Genomic DNA, 23595 nt, shown 5'->3' with positions numbered 1-23595 from the left:
TACTCAGCTGGGGATCAAAACCAGTACCAGTGCATTTATTTTTAAATACACTAGCATTAATCTTCGTAAACATAACTAAACCAGAATAACTTAACCACTGTGAACAAAGCAGAAGTTGGCTGTCAATCTCCAAGACTGGGCAAGCCTCAGCATGTCACCTCTCTTTATATTATCCCTCTATCCCTCAGGATTTTTGTATGATAAGACAGACACCTGGCTTCCCGTACTTCAAGGCTACATAAAGGATAAACATGCATATGTGAAAGTAAGGACCTGCCTATCAGTAAGAAAAGAATATTTGGCCTATATATTAATAACCTTTTTCACTTTGTTCAGCTACTACTGTATGAAAAAAGTCTGTACTAATATGATGTTGCTTCTCCGTACTGCTTGAATGATGCCATAATTCAGTTGTTAACACTAACATCATTCAGTAGTCATGTACATAGAGAGGGAAGCCAAGGCTAAAACAATTTTGGCCAGTACCTATTTCCTCTTAAGTTACAGGGGTACTGCCCTGCCAGCCTAAGTGATTCTATGATTCTAGGTTTGTCAGCAAGACAACCCAACATAGCCAAAAAAATCAATTTGTACAAACCAAAGTTTCATCTGGAAGATTATTAACAAACTAGTAGAACCAATTACCAAAGGAAGTGGACACTCACTCCATGCTCAGTTTCTTCAGATGAAGACAGCCTTTCCAGCAGGTACACTTCAGCCTAACACAAGTTATTTGCCTCCATCATGAGAAATGAGTGAAATTTACATTCTGACACAGGAGGCAGAACTAAACACTTCAATCGTCTCTTCTGATCTGTACTACTATGAATCTATACATCACCCTAGTAACATTATGTGCAATTTAAATCTTATTTTAGAACAATAAGAAAACACGAACTTGTCCAAAACCAAGTTTTTATGAGTCTTTTCTTCAGTATTCCTGGAAGAAGAAAATCAAGTGAGGGAGAATTACCTCCTAGGTTCACCTCGTTACTGCTCCACTGAGAAAAAACATTTCTACCATCTTCCCTCTTTTAACTTCACAGCTGCACCTGAATTATAATGATTCTTCAAGTTATTTGGACTAGCAAGATCTGGTTATATAAGGAACAAAATATGCACTCCAAAATTGGGTCAAATGAAGGGACAATGCTGCGTATGTATTAGCTAGGAACAGAGGATTTAGGAAATAGGAATGCAGATTTCAGGTGCATACATCTTCACTATTGTTGAACATTTTTAGAGACACCGTTAAGTGTGCACATATAAATTGTATATCCATGTTTTTATTAGCATGCCTTTGGGTTATCCTCTCATAAATCCCTCTCTCATGCACAGAAAATCTGATTCATGTCTCAGTCTTCTACCAAAAAAACCTGAACAGATACAAAATACACTTTAGCCTATGTTGAAGAGTTTATTACAAGAGCAGCAGCCTTTTGCTGACTTTTAAAAATGTTTTTGTTCACTTACATTTTACTTCAGAGCTTGTTTTGAATATTCTTTTTACATCTGTAACATTGCCATTGATCCGTTCTGGTCAGAAGTCCTACGTTTACTTCTTTTGAGCAAACTAATGGGCTTTCTGAAGGAATCATTTTATTTATTTATTTTAAAGGAAGCTAACAACTAATGGTTTTAGCAACAAACCACACTGTGGCAAGTTACATTACAATCAGTCTTCAAAATCACCAGAAGTCATTCTGGTTCTTTGTTATGCTCTGAACTACGATATTGAGTGCAGGTGCTGTCTATAATGACCGGGCAAACGGAATTCAGCTGAACATCTTAATCTAATTTTTCAAACCTAGAACATTATGTCCCATTTCATTTTTACGAGACTTATTTCAAACTTTCCCCACACAGATCTGGGGTACAAAGAGGATATTTTTCTTTGGGTTTTGGGGGGGGGGGGGGTTTCATAGCTCTCTAAGCCATCCACAGAACTCATCAGCTGGATTCTTGTCAGCTGTTGTCGAGCTTTACAACAGTCATATTGATTGGTATCTCCCAAAGGCATATTGTAATCATTTTACCACTGATGGGTAATAGGCAGACACACACTTTGACATTCCCCTTAGATATGATAAATGCAATCCTCATTTTCTCAGATCTTGTGCAATTCACCACATATCCATCCATCACCTCAGAACGACCCTTTCTATTCCACTGAAGCTGCAAAGCCCAAAGATATTTGTGTCTTCTTAATTCATACATATGCCATACATTCCATAGTCCTATTTTTGATTAGTTCGTGGTGGTTCACCTCATCATTTCCACAGTGAAAATATCGGCTGGTGTATTTCTTTTGAATAATTTTGTACAGCATCACTTGGAATAAAACTTTATTAACAGGCTTCTCCCCCAGTGTTATCTATCTCAAATACCAGAGGGTAATGCTGACACATGTGCCTACCATGGTTTAACCCCAGCCACTAAGTACTATGCAGCCGCTCATTCACTCTCCCCTAGCTCCCCAGAAGGATGGAGAGGAGAATCAGGAAGGCATGTAAAACTCAAGGGTTGAGATAAAAACAATTTAATAATTAAAATAAAAAAATTAAATACCAATAATAATAATAATTAGAATGAAAAGGAGGGAGAACGGGAGAGAAATTATAATCCAAGGGGAAGGGAGGAAAAAAACCCAAGTGATGCACAATATAGTTGCTCACCACCTGCTGACCAATGCCCAGTCAGTCCCCAGGCAGCCACCAGCAGACCTAGGCCAACTCCCCCCAGTTTACATACCAAGCATGACGTTCTATGGTATGGGATACCCCTTTGGCTAGTTTGGCTCAGCTGTCCTGGCTGTGTCCCCTCCCAGTTTCTTGTGCCCCTCCAGCCTTCTGGCTGGCAAGGCCTGAGAAACTGAACACTTAGTATAAACATTACCTAGCAATAACTAAAAATATTTGTTATCAACATTATTCTCACATCAAATCCAAAACAGAGTACTGCACCAGCTGCTAAGAGGAAATTTAACTCTATCCCAGCTGAAACCAGGACAGTGCCACATATGGAACAATTTGCTTGTGGACTGCCACAATTGCTCTTATTATTAAGAACAGAAATCAGTTTGTGGTCGTTACTAGCTAAAGCAAAGATCCAATTTGTCTGCTTTTAACAGCATATTCTCCACTGATGCCTATTACCCTCAAATGATCATCAGTTCTAACATGCGTCTAGTTTCTGAAAACGCCTGCAAACCAAACCCACCACTGAAGTAGCCTGTTACTGCCATGTTAGAGAAAACCTGTTTTATCCTCATAGGGACGTTTTAAGACATGCACAATGCAGACCTGGTTAAGGTGCTATGTGTTTATGGAAGCAACAGATAAAACATAATCAGCATAATCTTTTAAATAAAAAGGTCATAAGGATTCCACAAGCACTATAATTAAACAGAAATTACATTCTGTGTCTGTAAACATTACATCCAGTATGCACAGTACTTCATATAGTCAGTTTTCAGAGACAGCTGATTCAAAGAAAATTAATTCTCTTTAAACAGCAAGAGAACAAATCCATGTCAATATAGCAAGATTACTTTTCCATATTAGAATTACGCTTGTATTCAGTTTTGCAGTTAAAGTATTTTTAAATATCAGTCAAGCGCACATCTAACTGGATGCAAGTTGATGCGAATTAGAATAGGTAACTCACATAAGCATTTAAAAAATATAAAACCAATAAGAATATACACATTTTAAGTCACAAACTTGCTAGCTTACCAACTAATGTGCACATTGTTTCAGTTACCAAAATTAGGGGTACTGAGGAACTACATATGTTCGTATGCATTAGGAAGAATAATGCCTTAATTCAGAAGGCTAGACCAAAGCAGAAAGTTTCATTATAAAAAAAAAATATATTGTGATTATGTGTGAATCACCTCATTATTGTAACACCTGTAATGATTAAAAAAAAATAAGTGTCTTAAGTATTTCAAGTCTTAACTATTACACTTCAGGTCAATGCCATTTAAAATTCAACCCATAATATTTTTCCCTAAAGATTTAACTTTATCAATTGCTACTACTACTGTTTTTATATCTGAGAGCTGTAAAATATTTCTAAAATATACAAATCTATTAACAATACTTAAATATGATCTACCTTCAGTGTTCATACCAGAAAAATGGACAGTAAAAAACATTAGTCAGTACTTCAAAGAAAAGACTAAAAATCTTCTAATTTGAGAACAACAAACTTTTCTAAAAATTTATTAAGTAGCTACAACAGATAAAATCAAGGATCAATGAAACAATTATTTTTCAAGTTTTACTCACGTAAGTTAAATATTGTACTACTGTAAATCAAAATATTTGGTTAAATGGAATTTCCATCATAGCTTAATAACCAAACATAAGCAAACAGAAATTGAAGTGTTATGTACTTTCTGTGGTTACTATAATGGCTAATTCAATAACCCTCAATGGAGCGTTACTGCTGATTATTCTAAGTTGGATAAAGTAACTTGTAACAGTTACCGTACTTTGAAATTTTACTCTAGTAAAAGTATTTTTAAAACTATATATATATATATCATAAAGGACCAGAAAAACTTCTTGCTATGGTTGACATGAGAAAAACCTCTAATCAACATTTACTAAGCATTAAATTTTGTGCTTCTTTTGTTAATACTTTCAAAATGACAAGTAAAAATTTGTCACTGCAAAAGTAAAGCAGTCAAGCCAGCCACATATGAGCTTCAAAGAGCAACCTACACAAACTCAGAGCCCTAACATCGATATCATCACAGAAATTCAAAGACTGTTGAGATTATGGCAACATTTGGCCTAGTATACAAAATTCTAGCTGCACTATTTGGGGAAAATATAATAAAATCTCCATAAAAGTTTGACCATTTCAAATTCTAAGAAAGCACTCATAATGAAAATGGAGATGACTGTCACTGGCCCACTGAACAATAAAACTGTTCTTAGCATTGGATCTTAAATACACAACTAAAAGCTTTTTCATCTTTCTTTTCAGATAATGTAATGGCAAACTTTCTTTGGAAATTAACTTTCCACACAATACGAAGCCCTCCATGTAGTTCCTGGACAATTATTTTTTTTTTTTGAACCACAAACCTTTTAATTATTAAATGTGGCTTACATTTGGATCTCTGGAAATATTTTTTTTTATTCGCTATTTTTCTAGCATTTCATTTCACTCTGTTACTCGGGGTGTGAGCAGGTTGGTGATTATGCTGATAGGCAGAGAGTGGGGAGAAGTACTCTCTCCACATTTCATTCAGATAATAGAAATCTGCAAGCTGCTCAGTGTGACAGATGAGCTATGTGAGCTAAAGCAACTTGTTCCGCTTGTCAGACTCCAAGAGCCTCAGCAGCAAGATACAATTGTGATGACACCACGATCGCAGAACTGGGTCAAACATACGGTCACTTTAAAACAGAATGTCAACCATTCTTTCTACTTGAGGAATTTGATTCAGTGACACTAAAAGCTGTTAGATACCATTAGCTTTATATCTAGGTTCAAAATGAAACTGTTACTTTGACAGTATTTGAAGAATCCTCTTGTGAGCCCTACATCACCATTAAAGTTTGTAGGAATCACAAACTGTCAAATCATGTTACTATTGCCCATAGGGACTGGGTACTTTATGACCAGAACACTCTCCTGTGTTGCAGCTGGGGCTCTGTGCCTTTGGACCAATATTTCCATTATGACCTTTGTGGAGTAAATGGATTAATATCCTCACAGGTTTTTAAAGAAGATGCAAATTTTTTTAATTGCAGAAATAGAAAGAAAATATACCTTCAGTCATGCCTAGACCTATTATTTTGTTTAAGTTTACCTCATACAGAAATTATTGTTTTTATTATTTTTGTGGCATAGGAGACTTACTAACTGAATTATAGTACACATTTAAAGAGAACTTAAAAGTATTATCTAATAACCTATTCCAATTACTTCCTTAAATCTTGGAAGATTCACTTGCATTATAAGGTAATGATGAAATACCACATGCAATAATACTAGCATGCAAAGTTCAAAGTTTAAATAACTGTGGCATATAGATGATGCTACATGGTGGACCTAGGTAACATTTGGAAAAGCAGATACTGAGATGAAGATAGTTCTGGTCTTATTCTGATCAGAATTTGACCATCAGAATCGTTATTCAATGACATACAAGACTATTTTCTTGAACAGAATTACACCATGTCTAAGTTTCAGCACAGGTAACTTTCCTCCAAAAGCACTAGAAATGTGGAAGAAAACAACAGAAGATGGAGACATCCAAAAGCAATTTCCTTCTCAATATTTACCAATCTGCGTTAGCAGTCTGAGGCAAGCTCAAATCATGGACTCTGGCCAAGCTCAGATTCCCATCCTATTAGATTCCACAGTTGAATTTATAGGTATTTCAATACACCACATTCAAAACATTTTATATATTTCAGGGTTTGAGGTATATATTTTTCTGGTTTGTTTACATTACATAATTGCCTTTCTAGTTCAACATAAAAATTTTCAGGAAAAATATTTTCAAGAAAAACTTCTGATGGAGCTGTTCAGTTGAGTGCAGTTAAAACCTTATATAATTCTTAAAAATAATTGTTGTTTACTTGCTTTGATTTCTAAATGTCTTTGATCTCATTCATTAATATTCATTAGTCTTCTGATGTTGGACTAATGAGAATCTTACACATTTCTGAGAAACTATTTAAACAATGTTATCAGATTTTTTCTGATTTATGTTTTTCAACACTGACAATACTTTATTCTTTGTATTCTCCAGCTTTTTCTTCAAACTTCCTGAAGACACAGTCTACATACTCTAAAACAAAGTAGAATTCAACAAATGTTTAACTAATTCAGTAATTATGAGCATAGAACCCTAAACGGATACCAGCATAAGCACATAATATATATGGACAGAATGAGTAATGCTCATACTCAGCATCATTTATTTCCATGTTTTACATACATTATTTATGTTTATGATGGAACATCTCTGAAGCAAAAAAAGTAGGAATACAGCCGCTTTTCAGCCTCAAAAATTTACAGGCACAAAAGCAGGGGTGTTGTTGCCAGAAGACCATACCAGCCACTGGTATTTCACATCATAGGTGCAGATGCAACATGCATGAATAGCTAGTCACTTGTATTCTTTGCATTTAAGAAAACATTAGTTGCTTTCATATTTAGTTTCCACTGTTTGCAATACATACCCACAAGAATTTGAAAGCAAAGAGTGTCCCAGCATATGCTTGCACAATGTACCTGCAGTATATATACTGCATAAATTAGAAGCGCCCAGGGGAACCAATGTAAGCTTACAGGCTGAGACAATCCATCAGAACATGCCAACAGTTTCAGGTTAAACAGCAACGGCTCATTCACCCTTCTTCTATACTGTTAAGAGTTTTGCTATTTCCCCATTCAAAATGCTGATTAATGCTACAAGTAACTTGGGCAAAGCAGTCCCATCCTACTACATCCATGTGTATGCAAAGATAATGACAATATGCAGTAACTTTCAAAGAAATACTGAAACTTCAGAAATAATAATCTATGCAATCAGTAACTCTTACTTCTCCAAGCAACTGCAAAGGTCTTTTGTTGAAATATCATTTTGGTTAAAGAAATTATTTGGCATAAACCCCAGTGTTAATCAAGTCAATTTCACACATTCACATTTGCTTCACAGGCATCTGGATTTATGCATCTACCATAGTTCTTATATTCTGGTCTTTCACTGGTATTTCCAACTTAAAGATCAAATAGAATTTTATTTTCTTTTAATTATTTTGAGATACAACTACACCAATTTGACATTACAGCATTCTATCTAGGAATTAACTCTTACATCACAAGGGAAATATCCAATATAAGCTTTCTAATGACAATAAATGTGCAAAAGCAGGAGAGTACATAATTGTACAGTGCCCACTATGGCACACAGAGAGCAGAACATTTGACTGCACACCCATATACCAAATTGCCATAAGCATAGAAAACCATTACTCTAGTCCTAGTATCAAATAACAACAAAAACGTTCAAAGGACTAAGTATCTCTAATTCTAGGTACTCCCACTGACACAGGAGTGCCACTGGACACTTAGTACCTAATAGCACTGGAATCCACCAAACCCAAACATTTCAAGATAATCGTTTTAGGTATATCAAAGTTTAGATGATCTTCACTGGTACAAATGTTGGATTTATCTGTAAAGCTATGCATATTATTATGAATTTGGTTCTACATTACAGTGTGATTCTGGAAAAAATAAGGAAGTAATCTTAGAAGCTGCAGGTAGTACCCAAAGTACTTATATAAGCCAGATCCTGTGGATAATAATCCATCTCTAATTCTGATTATGTGCAATATCAGGCTTTATATATCCCTCTCAAATGTAAGCATTACTAATCTTCCTCTAAAGAACAGTATTGTTCACTCTACCTTTTCCCCCTTTCTATTCCTCCCTTTTCAGCTGAACTAACATAGGTCTACAATTAGATACTGATGCTTGGTCTTTAATTTTGATACTCAAACTCACCACTTGGAGATGAGCCATTATAGCATATATCATATTGAGATTTTTATCCCAGCTAATCAAGCCTTTCAAAAGCAAGCCACACAGCAGAATTTACATGACACGAAAAACGTTAATGTCACAATACTGAAGGCAATTTTTTTCCTGATATCTGGGAAAGTGAAAAACAGGATAAAATTTTATTTAATAGAAATTGTTCCAAGTAACTCAAACATGTTCAATAGTTCTGTATGGTTTATGTTACAAAAACACTTACATTTTAATTTATACTTAAAATACTCTTAAGTACCCAATTTTTTTGTTTTGTTAAATCACACTGTCAAGGCCTAATAGCTACTGTTTCAGTTGCAGCACTGGGAAGGATACATATAGGTATAAAATACTAGAGCTATTTAATGGACTAGGATTGAAACAGCAAAACTGAGGAAAAGCTGACACAAAAATCTCTCTCACTGAATACACTTATTTAAACAGAAAAGACAGTGCCTGCTACCAACAATAATGAATCAGTGGAGGGAAGCTTACAAATTATACCAATTAGTAAGAAGTAGGCAAGAAAAGAAGAGCCTCAAAGCAGTAGCAGCACCTTGGCAAAATGCCCACAAGCAAACACACTACTAGTCTAGGCCTCACCATCCTTTCTGCGTCTTTCAAAGTACATGGACCCAGCAGTCCACTGTCTGCCATATGAAATTAGAGTCAACCAGCCTGGCCAAATACCCAATTTACTACAGCAATTTTTTAAACTAAAAAGAAATCTGTGAGACCAATCTGTTGCTACTAATATCCAGGCTTGGTTACATGCACACGAACCAAAGCAACTGCAGATTAAATATATACTAAATTAATCTTTGGCAAGGAAGATTAGTGCTCTACTTAGAAAGACATCTATTACTTACTACTGAAAGAGCCGCAGCTTCCTAGATGAGATTTATATTCTTTTACCCATAAAAAGAGACTCAGAACAATTTTTTAACCTTTCATATAGCTGCAAAATATGTCCATCCTTTGCATAAAATGTGCACTAAAACATAGAGTTTTGTTATGTTTTGGTATTATGTTCTTTCAATAAACATGTTCTGTCTCATTCAGATTTAATCTCCTAAAGTCAGAAAAGAAAGAATGTCAGAATACTTTTCACAGAAAAATCTGATTTGGTTAAACAACTCAAGACTTTCCAAGGGAATGTAAACTTTTGAAAAGGCACTTCTGTTCAAGTGAAAAATTGTCATTATTATTGTTTAGAAAATCTCTTTATTGGTATGAGTTACCATTTAAAAAGTCAACAAAAATATTTCTACCAGTATGTCTAACAGACAGAAGTACAATGTAAGGGGACTTACATAACAGCCATTTTTAGGACAAAAATTAGGCACCTTACAGAAGCAGTTTCTTTCTTATTTAATAGACGCCCACTTTATTACTAATTTTCATTGGTTCTGTGATGGAAAACTGCAACTAGTTATGCTTCACTGACACACATGAATCCTTTTGTGATTATATTATTCAACCTGAACATTAATAAGCAGGACTGTGAGAAATTCTAAGGGATTGCACCACCACCCCTATTAAACCATTTGTGACAAGACACAGTTAAATATTGTGTACCTCTTAAATACACTATTCTAGCTAGGAAAATATTAGTCTGCCACATGAATTAAACAAGCCAAGAAATCAAAACCCAAATAAGGCTACTGTTTAATTGTGCAAACAGTACTTAATTTTTAAGATCCCATAAAATATGAAAAAATAACATGCATTACTAATACTGTTGTTTGGTTTTTTAAATGGACCTCAGTTACAAATGAGATCCACTACAGAAACAAAACTGACATCAAAAAAAACAACAAAGGAAAACAACTTTCATTAGTTCAAATGAAACTAACAAGGGCTACCAGCAGTAAAAACCTAACTTCTTTAAATTCCAAAATGAATCTCCTCTCCTGACCTTTGTAGAGCTCAAGATGCATACGTACACAGAATAAACAAAGTAATTTGAAAGCAAATTCACTGTGTGTGCCTGACCTTTGAAACAGCACAGATAATTTTAATCAGATTTGCACAATGTTAGTCTGTCTCAGTTGCCATGTAGCGAAACAAAGATGACAAAACTACTTAAGGAAAAAAAAAAGACAACATTTTACCAAAACAAAAGCATTTCAAATATTTTTTTAAATAGCCAACAACCCTAGAAGTCCTAGGTTCAAGAGAATTTCCTCTGAAATTCTACTTTTACTGCTAAAGCTGTACAATTCAGCTCTAGAGAGAAAAGCCCCTTCTGCCAGTTATGCAAGTTTCTGTCAGTTACACAGAAGAGCTGACACCTAAAAGAAAAAAGCAATTAAAGTTACACAAACATTTTAAAAATTGGGTTTTCTAGGAGTGCCCAGTAGTTGCCTTTGCCTCCTTGATCACCCAGCATACAGTAGGCTATTTAAAGCTTCTCAGTTATGTTGATTATCTTAGATTTTCAGAGATAATGAGGGGAGAAAAAAAAAATATCAAGATTTGCAGCCTAAATAATCTGACAAGCAGTGCTGACTTGTAAAAATCTCTAGCTACAAAGAAGAGGAGTTCTCAGAACTATACACAAATTAGCCTTAGTTGAAACTAGCTGACAATACTTTCTTTTCTGGAAGGACAGATGTTACAAGAAGAGTTGTAAACAATTTATCAGCCATCAAAGCTGACCATCGCTTGAAATACTTGGAAAAATAAAGAAAGAAACCTTATACTTTATGCAAGCTCCAAAACAGCTTACTGTAAATAGTTGTATTACTTATGTCTGATGAAATGAGAAGAATTAACAGAGAGCTGAAAGCCCTGTTTAAATTCAGAATGTGCAACCTCTATCAGATTAGACCTTCCACACTGACAGTGACAACAGGATTCTGCCCAAGCTGGAAAACATAGCATGACAGTAAAATATAACAAACTAAACAAAGACACTTTTAAAATGCTCTAGTTTGGCTTTGGTACTTTTGAGAAAAGAACAGTGAGTAGAACAGATATCCTTATTAATTTAGTATTTACTCAAGACTAAACTCTATTTAAGAGATGCAACAGGACAACATAGCTTTGTCAAATAATGTGCTTCAATCTAACAGCTGTAGTTGAAATTACTTCTAGCCTAGTTGGTTTTAAAGCTTAAATTCTTAGCATTTACAAGGTTCAGTTTAACAAACCACTTATATATCAGAACAGCCAGAAAGGAAGTACGAAGTAAATGCTGTTAACTACATATTTCTAACTATGCATGGCTCACAAATGAACTTTGTATATTGGTTGTTTCCTTGTAAAACCACCACTACCCTTGTAATCTCTAGAAGCAGCAAGGTGAGCCAAATGTGTTTCTAAAGACAGAATTTTAGGTGGTCACCTGATCCACACTCAGATCATTAAGAACAAATATCAACATTTGACATAGCCTCTGAGACAATAAGCAACAGAAGAGTTTGTAAACCATTTAAAAACAAGCATTGCTGAGAGCTAACACGTTAAGGTGGGATCACGAACAGGACAGTTTTCCAGAACAGCAATCCACCATTTCTGTGTCACTGATTCATTATCTGAACTTGTTGTAGGCCAGCCAATCCTTTTTTATTATGGCAACAATCACATTCCTCTTCTGCCAGACTATTTTGGTCTTTTTCTCTCTCCTTTGCTCACAGTGGATTCTATCCTAGAGCTTCTCTTTTGCTACAGCTATCTGAGGTCCTCATCTTTTCCCAATAAGGGGGTTTAACTTATTCAGCTTATCAGGGAGTTTGTGGAGGGAGCTGATCACTGTGTACAGACACTTACAGAGTCTGACAATGTAAAGCATTCTGACCTTGCAAACAGTCATACAGGACCTAGCCCTTGGAAATGAACACTGGAGAAATTGAAAATTGAATAAGGTCTGATTTCCAGACACTGAAAGTAATCTAAAAGGAGCTGAAAAATTTGTAAATAAGTATTGAAGTAACTTATGACCATGTAATTGCATTAAAATTTATTTACCTGAAATGGAAATTACCGTTCTGCTGTAAGGTAAAATCCAGTTTTGTTTTGTTTTGTTTGGGGTAGAAGAAGGAAGCCTACATCTACCACTAACTACTACAGTTTCCAGCTAGGAAAGCTCCAATCTATAGGATGTTCATCAGAGACTAGTGGAAAAAAAAAAATTACTTCAATCACTCACCTCATTAAAGAAGAAATAATTTTTCTATAAAAAGATGTAAAGAGATGCAATACTCTGTTGAACTGCACTTTCAGGAGAAGATTAGTCAAAACCCGCTTTTTTCTTCAAGACTTTTTTAAACAAATTTAGAAAAAAATTAGACTGAAGAAACCCCACCCTTGTCTGATTATTAGTTAAAACTGCTCTTCTATTTTTTTCAATTACACCTTTCAAGATCTTTTCTAACATCCCTAAAAATCAAAATGGACAACTACACGTTTCATTGTTTTCAATAGGAAAGAACACTAACAGCAACATCTGTTAAGCAGCAACATCTACCTTAAACAGAGGGGTGCAGAGACAAGACTTCACTGTTGACATCCACTCTAACTTCTAATAAAGTCTCCTAAACTGTCAGGCAAATTTTAACGTAAGACGTTTCTCCTATGAACACTAAATCTTTATAGTGACAGGTATTTCAAGCTGTAGGCTTTAAGGTAGTGGGGTTTTTAATTTTTTTTTTATTTTATTTTAATTCAATAAATATACTGTGCTGGCTGCTAAAGGTATATAGGGGAAAATTATTCAGAAACCATATCCAAGAAAAACTCTGTTGATCCGCTCACAGTGTAGGCCAACAATCTATCCATGCTTATTTGATTAGTTAAATTTACAATGCAGAACTTCTATGACCTGTTCAGAATACACACTAATATATTTTTTTTTGTTGAACTTCTGTACAATATTTTTATGTCAATAGATACATTTTAATGTATATTTCTATGTCAGTACTTGTGTACACAGTAATGCAACTCAGCTACTGATCCATTACAATACGGCCATACCCATGTTTGACGCTAATATTCAATAGATCCACTTTTGATGCAGTGCCCATATAGCTGGAAGTCTGTAAATAGTATCTGCAAAGAAATTACTGCATTCAGCTTATCTCTAAAATTGACTGTAAGCATCCCACTGTCATTAAAAGCTAAGAAGCAGTAGCCACCTTTCAACACAGAAATCCAATAATAGAAGAGGTATCTAGTCAACTTTTGATTATAATCAAAATGGTTTAAATGAACCTGTTGAATTTATGGAAGTATTTGCAAAGATATGGCTAGTGCAAACAAGTTGTTTAGAAATTGTTGCTTTTCATCTCAGTTGTAGCAATGCACAAATAAAGCAGCACTTTGTTCATACTACTCCAGTGTAAATCTGGTTCAGAGGATGAGGCACTCAGTTATACCACATTTCCAAACACAATTTTCTGGGTGTTAAGGCTAGCAATTCTTCCACCTTAAGCAACTCCCACTTCTCTCGCCAGACCTTGCATAAGCTTGTGCGAGCAACTGTCTGTAAGCTGTAGAATGAATTGGAGCAACAAACTTTTCAAGTTTGTCAAGGTTGAAAACAACCCATTTTTGTATAGTCAATTTGCTCAGATGTCTCCACTGGTCTGACTCACCACATGATCCAAGAAACAGCTGTACCAGTATAACAAATGCATTACACATGGGAAAGGAAAACAGCAGCTGAGATGGAGTTGTTTGACCTGGAATTCCTTGAGCTGGTTATGATACTAAAAACAAAATAAATAAATAAATAAATAAATTAAAGCTTCTGTTAGTAACTCCTTTTTGTAGTGGTTTATCTGTCCTAAAACAAACAAACAAACAAACAAACAAAACAGTAGTACTTATGCTGTTAGCAAGCAGTTTAGAATCTAGGGGTTTTTTTAATCATTTCTCACTTAAATGATTACACAAGTATCTCTAGAAAGACCCCTGTATCTCTAGACAAACTGCTATATCCACACTAAAGCACTAGCTCAGTATTTCTTGCATCTACATAGCAAGAAGCTAGCCTTACAAGTGCAGATGTAGCTCACTCCCGTTACCAAGCTACTCTTCCCACCCTTGACTTTGAACATTTCTGCAGTGGTTTCTGCATGGGCTCAATCCATGCTAGCGCAGCTTCAAAACTCACTATCACTTCAGCTGCCTGTATGGCTATATCCTTCTAGATGCTAGTACCATAGAGCAGCAATACATTTGATCTGGCAACAGCAGTCACAGCCTTACCATTTGAACGATTAATATGTGACTTCATCCTCTGATGCTTAGAGGACCATCTAATCACCATCAGCCCCAAGGTATCTCAGTTTCCATTATATGTTTTCAAAAGATAGTATAGTACAAAAATATTAGTGAATTAACAGCTCTACAATAGGTGGTTTCTTACAACACTGGAAAATATTTTTGGTAGTTGCATCATACAGTCTCAACACATAAAACTGAGAACTAGTTAAGATTTAGATCTTGGAATAAACAGAAAACATTCAAGGAATAACATCGGATGATTTTATCTTTTCTAATGCTGCCTTTATATTCCTATTTTCAATGTACCAACAAAGAACGCTCACATACATGCTAAGTCTACCTCAAAAACCAACATTACAGTAGAAAAATACATTAAAAACAGCTGTCAAACACAGAATGATGCCTCTTTCTACTTTGATATTTTATTTTCAAATTTTCAAGCACCTGTCTACATCTTTAGGCACACAAACACTTTAAAAATACTTGTTTTGCTAAGAAAGCCCTTTTCATTTGACTACTCATAAAAGTATGTATACTAAAATGCACTACTTTGTCTAGCATTACAGTACTTCAAATTGTATCCTGATTTCAAAATAAAAAACACATTAAGATTCTTTGCACTGTACTGCATGAATATCCAACTACCACTAAATCTTTCCTGTTTTAAATCCTGCACCTAGTAACCTCTTAGGTAACTGCAAAAACTAATCCTGATTTTTGTTACAAAGTTACAGACCAGTAACTCCTTACCATCCCACTCTGACCAGTTTAATTGCTACAGTGCAACTGCCAAGAATACTTTTCCTTTTCCAATTCAGTGCTTAGTAGGACAAGTTAAGATAAACAAATTCATAATGTCTTATAAAATAATATAGACATTAATAATACCTATTACATAAATAATAGAGGTTTTGACAGGCCAATGACTACTGTTACACTATCTAGTGTATCTTTACATCTATCATTACATCTGTAATGATAAAGGAACCAAAACCATTCGTTGATAATCTGCATGCAGCAGCACACAAACAGGCACAACAGTTTGACAATCAGCATCTCACAAAACAATAGCATCGCTGCAGTTTCATGATGTCTTTAAATACAGCTTCTACGAAAGCTTGCATAGCAATGGAGGCTGAAGTCCAGGGTTGTAAAATTATCTACTGAAATATTGTGTAAACTTTTAGCTCTTCATTCAAGATTTTCTTGTCTGTATTTTGTTTTTTCCATAGATACAAGAAACTAATCATATTTTAAACACGACTGCACATTTTCCTCAGCAAAACATCTGCCTAATAAGAAATATGACTTAAGAGATTTATAAACCTTAGATTTAGGCAAGCTTCCTTCTGTCCATCCCCCATCTTCTAAAACTGAATGTTTTAAAGTCAAATTTGACCTGAAAACTTCTCTGCAATGAATAAAATTCTGCTAGTCTGAAATAGTATTCATCACAACTATATAATTCTTAAATATTTAATAACACAACATGCACTCAAGAAGAGACTGAAAGCCTGGAATCATCAGATGTCCCAGCACAAGAAATAAAAAGGAGACATACATTTCCCTGCAAGTGTAATTTCAAAGTCCTTTCACATACGGATCTAAAGACTGTCAGGTTGGTTGATCTGCTACTGTATATTAAATAAGCATGTAATGAAGCTACTGGTTTTGATTAATTGAGATGCCAAAGATCATGGGTAAAGTATATAAAAATAATGATGGTGGGGGTTTTTTGAAAGTGGAATATCAAGAAGATGGTAAGAATCAGGTACAGCATCAACCCCCAAAATATTGACAACAGAAGACAACATAAAATGCAGCACCACTTCATCTCAGTGACCATTTAGAAAATTAATAACGCATAAATGCCTTTTAAGAGCCATTTCCAAATCAAAAAAATACTTGATTTCCTATCAGTTCAGGGAATCGTTACATCATTCTTACTAACAGAACACTGATTCCCAGTCTTAATACAAGCCAAATGCAAATTTGAGCCTTGTATGTTACCTAGCACTTTCAAACATGCCTTCATTATCTCTTAGTTCTCAGTTAAGACTTGCACACAAATCCAGCAAAACAGTTTAGAAGGTACTTAATTTTCAGTATTTGCATAATAACCTTGAACAGGACAAATAATATGCATGCTTAGTGCCAAATGTCAGCACTATGCCAGTTTAAAGCCTTATTCTTTAAAAATTCAGAAACAATTTTGCAAACAAATTAGACACATGTAAACTATTCCAACAAGTTATTTGCAATGGCTTCTAAAAAACAGAATACCTCCCAAGGCCAATACCTACCAAAACATTAGATTTTTAGCAACTAAAGACCTTGTTACATCTGTGCAAATGCTAATGTTAAAAACCATTTATGCTCAGATTTAACATAATTTTTTTTGACTATTCAAGCACTAAGCCACAACATTATTTTGATCAAGTAACAGGCCAATACAGAACATCTGTACACTGGATTATCTAAAAATGTGAAGCTGGTAAGTGTAGTTGCCGAGCTGGTTGTGTTACACTGCAAATCTATGAGCTATTCTGGGAATATTCCGTATTGCAGTGAAAACTAATGAGAGGAAAAGCATACATTCTTGTTAAAATAAAAAAATGTATTTACATCTCACAATTAGAACATTTTCTTTAGTGTTGCCCACAAATTTAAAAATAGCTTTTAACAAGGCCTATTTATCATTTTTCAAGTTTACTACTAGAATAACCACACCACTTCCCAAAAAAGTAGGCCTTTAGAAGCACTATATAATTTTGAAAATTTCTACCGCAATTTCAAATGTTTGAGAATGAAGGTTTGTTTTTGAAGAATCAGATTTAGAATTACCCAAACCTCTCTACCATCCAAGGATAGTCTTATTTCTCATGGCACAAAACAATCCCTTTATCCCCAAAGGAAATACAGTATGCAGCATGCCTGTTTTTTTTAACATAGGAAAACCAGGTATTACCTATCAACGACCAATCTTGGATTCATTAAATCCCTACCTTGCTTTGTATGATCCATCCAAACTCTGTATTTTGCCTATCTCTTCACTGTTGACCATTAAAATACGCCTGACCTGACTTTTCCAAGTTCCTTCCAAGAAGAAACAGAAAGCAAAAATTACCAGGGGCTTCTGGCCATGATAATCTATTTGGTTTTCAGCAAATAACAATGCTTGACTCTGCTATGGAGTTGCATGTTGATAATTATAATTATTTTAAGTTTTCAGTGATTTCTACATGTTTCCTTTTGTTTTTGTTGTTGTTGGGGGGGATGTATGTGACAGGACTGTGTTTTTCTGTGCAGTTTTTCTAAGATCCAACGTACTGGTGACTCTTATGCAGAAGACAATACTGCCAAATGAATTAGTGTTCAACGGCTTTCACTTACATGAAGACAAGTCAGTATTCTGAATCTTTATAACACAATCACCATTTCTGTGCTGTGTACATATAAAGCAAGAATAAACTGTAGTCTAGGGATTCCTGCCAGAAGGATGACACCAGGGCCAACAGACATACACCGCTATTTATACAGCTATTCCTTCTACCAAGCTCTTCCTTTTCTTTTTCAGAAGTCAGTGCTCTAATTTACTTTTACCTTAAGTATTTTAAAATACACATTCTCTACTCCTTGGTCTTCATTACAAATATTTGCAAGGAGAACATTTCACTTGAAATGTACATGGGAACACTGTCTGGCCTGTCTCCTGCTCCAAGGAAGCTGAAATCTGGTAACTTAAACAGAACAACTGGCAGAAGCAAACTGAAGTAAACTCACAAGATCTGAGAAAGCAAGTAGAAGTGGAAAGGTCCAGTATCAGCAGATGACTATAACAAGGATAAAGCATCAACAATGGAAAATTAAGTTTAAAAATAGTGTTAGCTGTTTTGTCTATTCATTATGAAAACTTGCCTTTTTTTTTAACTCGACTTGGTCTGTGACACCACTCTATACATAAGAAACAAGACAGGAGGAAAAAGAAATTCTTAACTACTGCAGTAAAAAGGAGTCTGGTCAACAAAGCATTTCCTTAGAAATGTCAGCAACATACTGTTCATAATTCTAACAACCCGATTACTGTAAGATGTGCCTTGAGAATGCCAGCTTTCCTATATTTGAATGATTGCTATGCTCATCAAAAACCTCTTCAACACTACCTCAAGCTAAATTTTAACCAAACTAAGGTTTACAGATGATTCCTTCAAGTTCCATTTGCCGATCAAAATAAATTCTCTGGCTCAGTATAAATAATAATTCTATTAAAATGTAGCTAATGAATCATCTGATTACTGTCCCAATCTGTGAAATTCCACAGAATGATATCCAGACTGGTGGAATATCACAATAGCAGATCATCATAAGTAAAACTGATTATCCATTAAAATAATCATGAAGTTTGCAATGTTTGTCTCCTGTACTTCACCTGAAGACAGAGGAAACAAGAAAAACAGAAAATAGACCTTCAATACATTGTGTTGTCTAGCTATAAGATTTATGTTCATGATTTCTGCTTTTGGGGGTGGAGTGGTATTTAAAATATTAAAATAGCAAAGTCCAGCACATTCAAAACCAGCCTTTTCTTCGCTCTTACCACAACCATCTGCGGGGACCTATCTGCATACCTTCTCCTCTCTGAAGGTAACCTCAGCTCTCCCACTCTGATACATCTCCCTGAGGGATGACATTTTGTTGAACCTCCACTTAGGGTCCTTTTACAGTAGGGAATTCTTTCTCACAAGCACTTGTAGAGGAGTGCTCTTTCTAACAACTCTCCAATCTGTTCCTTGTAGGAATACAATTAACATACTTGTCTTGAAATTTAAGGAAGGGAAGGGAGAATCAGTCTTAATTAAGGACTTCTGCAGAAGCTCTTCCAGCAGCTGAGTCACTCACTGGCTTTTGAGAGAACAGGCAAATGTTAATTGGATACTCACCAATAAGACTGCATCAACATAAAAAGTGATGGGTTAATCATAAACAGGACTAGACCCAGCTTACAGAGACAACCAAAAAAAGCATGGGAATCAAGTTCATCTAATGAAGATTTTATTTTAATTAGTAAAGCTTTCTAAATGCTGAATATTATGAAGCTGCCTCTCATACAACCCTATTTTATCTCTACTTTGTGTGGACACTATTCTATAAAGAGGTAACTACTTTGCTATAAAAACTTACACTCAGAAATGAAAGGCTTCAAATTCAGACAGTGAGTATTTATGACATATTCAGAATTACCCTGTAGCGGCTTTAAGGATAATCATATTTCCCTCATGGAGACTCAACCACCCAAAGGAACCCAGCAGGAATTTTATCACCAAATAACCAAACCCAGATTGAGTTAGGCCTGGGTTTGGGGTTTTTTTGTTGGTTTGTTTTTGTTGTTTTTTTTTAAATCCAGTTACATAGAAACTTTACCATTGCATTCAGAAAACATGACTTATAAACTACAAGGCTGCAGAAAGAACACATTCTGCCAAATAAATCTGACAGTTTTATTTGATCAATTACTGGTATAGTAAGAAAGACAAGAAGAATGAACATAATTTATTAAGACCTTCTTTAAAGCATTCACCTTTCCTTTAGAACTTATGGAAATAACAAAGCAACAAAACCATGTAGCCCTGTCAGAATAATTTAAATATGAGTGCAAAAAATCTATAGTAAGGCAAATAAGACATTTAAGCTATTATTTTTTAAAAAGGAGATAATAGGTATGATACTGGTCAACCTAAATTCCACTTAAAAACAATTAATCTTAATGCAGTAAATAAAACATTGCCTACATAACACAAAATTATTTGGAAATAATCAATTACATTTCAGAATCATGCTAATATAAGAGTTTGAGCTATAGAACATAACAGTTATCTTGCAGATTTAATAGACGTAACATTGAGGCCTCTGTAGTAAACATTACCAATTTGTCTGAAGCTGTTTATATAAACATTAATAACATTCTAGGCACAAACCCACTGACAAGGTTGAGACATGGCAATATTTTTACTTTTGCAGAAAAGGAATGATAAATAAATAGAATTATATAAATAAACATAATTGACAAACAAAGCTGCATACACTGAAGAAAGAATGACTTTGACATGTACTAAACTGAATAATTCTATTTACTACAAATTCATAAAAGGATTCCTCTGACATGACAAAATGAGAGGATTACACACTGTAACCACAAAAACGGTAATTCTATACAGTACGTACACAGCTGTAATATGCAAGACAATGAATATGAGTTGACCCAAGCCATCATTTCCAATATCCTCTCTATATCCTCCAATTTTCTCAACACGTAAATCAATTTTGTCACTAGTGAAGTCAATAGAAACTGCAAACATACAACTCAAAGCATGTCTAAAATATTTGACTCTTGCTACACCCTTAGTTTAACACTCTGTTTCCATTGCACTCAGAGAATGAGCCATAAGCCATAACAAAGGTAACAAAATTACAAGCTGAACACAAACATCTGAAAAATGGATACAACTAAAAAAAAAAAGGTTTAATAAATAAGTAAATGAAAACAAGTAGGCACCACAGTTTTCACATATTGCTGCCTTAATTCTTCTAAGTTTTCTCAAGACTATAATATCAATTAAATTAGCATAATTATAAACAGCATGTTTTGAAGAGATTTAATTAGAACTTGCATCAGAACTGCTATACTTGGAAATGTAACAGCTCAAACCGAATGAAACTAACAAGACTTCTGCCCAAACTTCCTACAAGGGGAAAGGGGGAAAAAAATAAACAAGCCAGAAAAGATACAAGGGGGGGGGGGGGGGGGGGGGGGGGGGATAAACAAACCAGAAAATATACAACTAAAAGTTTCATAATAAGTGGCAAAATTGACAAGTGAACTAAATTCAACTTTTACCAGCACACTATGCCCAGCATTCACAGGGAAAAAAACCTCTGTGTGTGCACAGAATTTCTTTTCAGCACACAGAATGTAACTTTTAAAGATAAGAACGGTACTCATCTGTCATTCAAAGATTTAAAACTACTCAGAATATCTAAAAATGTATTTGAGAGGAAATATGAAAGCAGGTTATGAAATCAGGGGGCCTACTATTTATTGGAGATAAAAGACATCTTGCCCTAAGGAAAAATGCAAAGTATTTACTGCCATTTTTCCATTAGGCATTTCAGTTATTAAATTTACAATTAAGTAGCCAGGATCTTAGCACATGCTCTAGAACATCTTATTTGAATCAACTGCATTCAACATTTGAAAATTAATTACTCAGAAAACTGCTTGCAGATGACATTTTGTGTGCAGTTATTCTTTGAACTGAACTTTCTATTTTCCTCTTTAGGAATGTTACCATTTAAGATTTGTAATTACATTACACCCCACAAAAATAATTTAAGCATCAGCTGCTCTTCATCTCAAAAGCAACTTTCAGCTGAACATTCCTGAGCTCACATTATTTTCAGTTCTTGCCTAGAATTAAGAGATTTTTTTTTTTTTTAAGTTCTCCATCTTGATTTTTCTCATTTCCTAACTGACTTATGATGAATCTGCAAAATTAATCTGTTCGTTGGACACACGCTATCCTCACAAAAACGCAACTCCCTTTACTAGGTGTATCATGTTGTCACCCAGTCTGCCCAGGTGCAGCAAAATTCCTTTACGAACTGGCGGTAAGAGCACCGAATCGATCACTTGAACAAAGCGCGTAAAGCACCTAAAATGATTTTAAGTGATTGGCCACAGTCAGCGTGATCCTAACACAGGCAAGCTATTACAACTATTTTGGTTTTGCTGGAGCACGAAAATGCAGGAATTTGCTTTAACCCGCTACATTTCTGCCCAGAAGGCGGGTTCCCCCCCCCCGCCCCGGACCACGCGGACGGCGAAGCCGGGCGTGCGCGCAGCCACCGGCCGCGCCATGTCCGCGCCGTCCGCGCAGCGCCAAGCGCCAGCCCCGAGCGAGCGGAGATGGCCAAGCGCTCCAGCGAATAAACACTTAAACCAGTGCGAGATGCTTTTTCAATATCCAGCCGGGAGGAAAGGGGAGAAGAAAGGGCCGCCGAGCCAGCCCCAGCCCCGGTGCAGCGGCCGCCCAGGGAGCAGAGCGCGGCGCCGTCGGCAGCCACCTCAGGGAGCGCGCAGCAGGCGGTGTTGAGGCGGGGGGCGCAGCGCTCCCCCCCCGCCCGCGCTCCCCTCCCTGCTGGCACACTCAGCGGCGCAGCAACCGGGAGGGAGGAGGACAACAAGAACACAAAATGGAAACTTACACTCCCTCTCCTAAGGCGCATGCGTGGCGCCGGCCGAGCGGGGCGCGCCGCGCGCCGGCCTGCAGCAGCCAGGGGGCGGGCCGGTAGGCGGGGCCAGCCGGTAGGCGGGGCCAGCCCGGCAGTAGTGGCCGCCGGGGCGGCACGTGTGCGCGCGGGTGCGGTGATGTTCCCGCGTCTCCCACGCGCCGCTGGCAGAGGGGTGTTCCCGCCTGTCGCGCGCGGCCCTAGCAGGGGCGGAGAGTCGCTCCCTCATCGTGAGGAGAGAGGCTGTTTTGCTGCGGTGGCCGCCCCTCAGCTAGCCTTAGGTTACAGGTTACAGCTGGTGAGTTGAGGAGCCTGCCTTTGCTGTGCCTGGGTTCAGCTGTGGGTAAAGCGAGCCGGTAGAGGAAAGTCCCGCAGATTTGTGTGGATGCGCCCCCTTGACTCAGTATTACCAGTAGATCACGCGGTTAGAAGTGGGGAAGTAGTGTCATGGTATGTGTCCCATGCTTACGCTGTTGCCTATGTATCTTCATGGCTCACACAGGGTGCAGA

The 23595-nt window shown here is 36.3% G+C and overlaps 1 protein-coding gene across 2 annotated transcripts in view; it reads right to left on the bottom strand.

Annotated features, from left to right (window-relative positions):
- The window catches only part of FHIT (fragile histidine triad diadenosine triphosphatase), a 614495-nt gene extending 591322 nt beyond the window's left edge, over positions 1-23173 (bottom strand). Inside the window, exon 1 of one of the 2 annotated variants that reach the window (XM_056336274.1) lies at positions 23062-23173. The gene's annotated coding sequence lies outside the window, so the exon portion shown is untranslated. The remainder of the gene's footprint in view (positions 1-23061) is intronic. The other variant, XM_056336273.1, reaches the window with a different exon arrangement.
- Positions 23174-23595: the final 422 nt, after the last annotated feature.

This window comes from Falco biarmicus, chromosome 4 (assembly GCF_023638135.1).
Source record: "Falco biarmicus isolate bFalBia1 chromosome 4, bFalBia1.pri, whole genome shotgun sequence".
NCBI classification, from domain to species: domain Eukaryota; kingdom Metazoa; phylum Chordata; class Aves; order Falconiformes; family Falconidae; genus Falco; species Falco biarmicus.
Note: the sequence above shows the minus strand (reverse complement) of the source record. Positions and strands in the feature narration are given on the sequence as shown.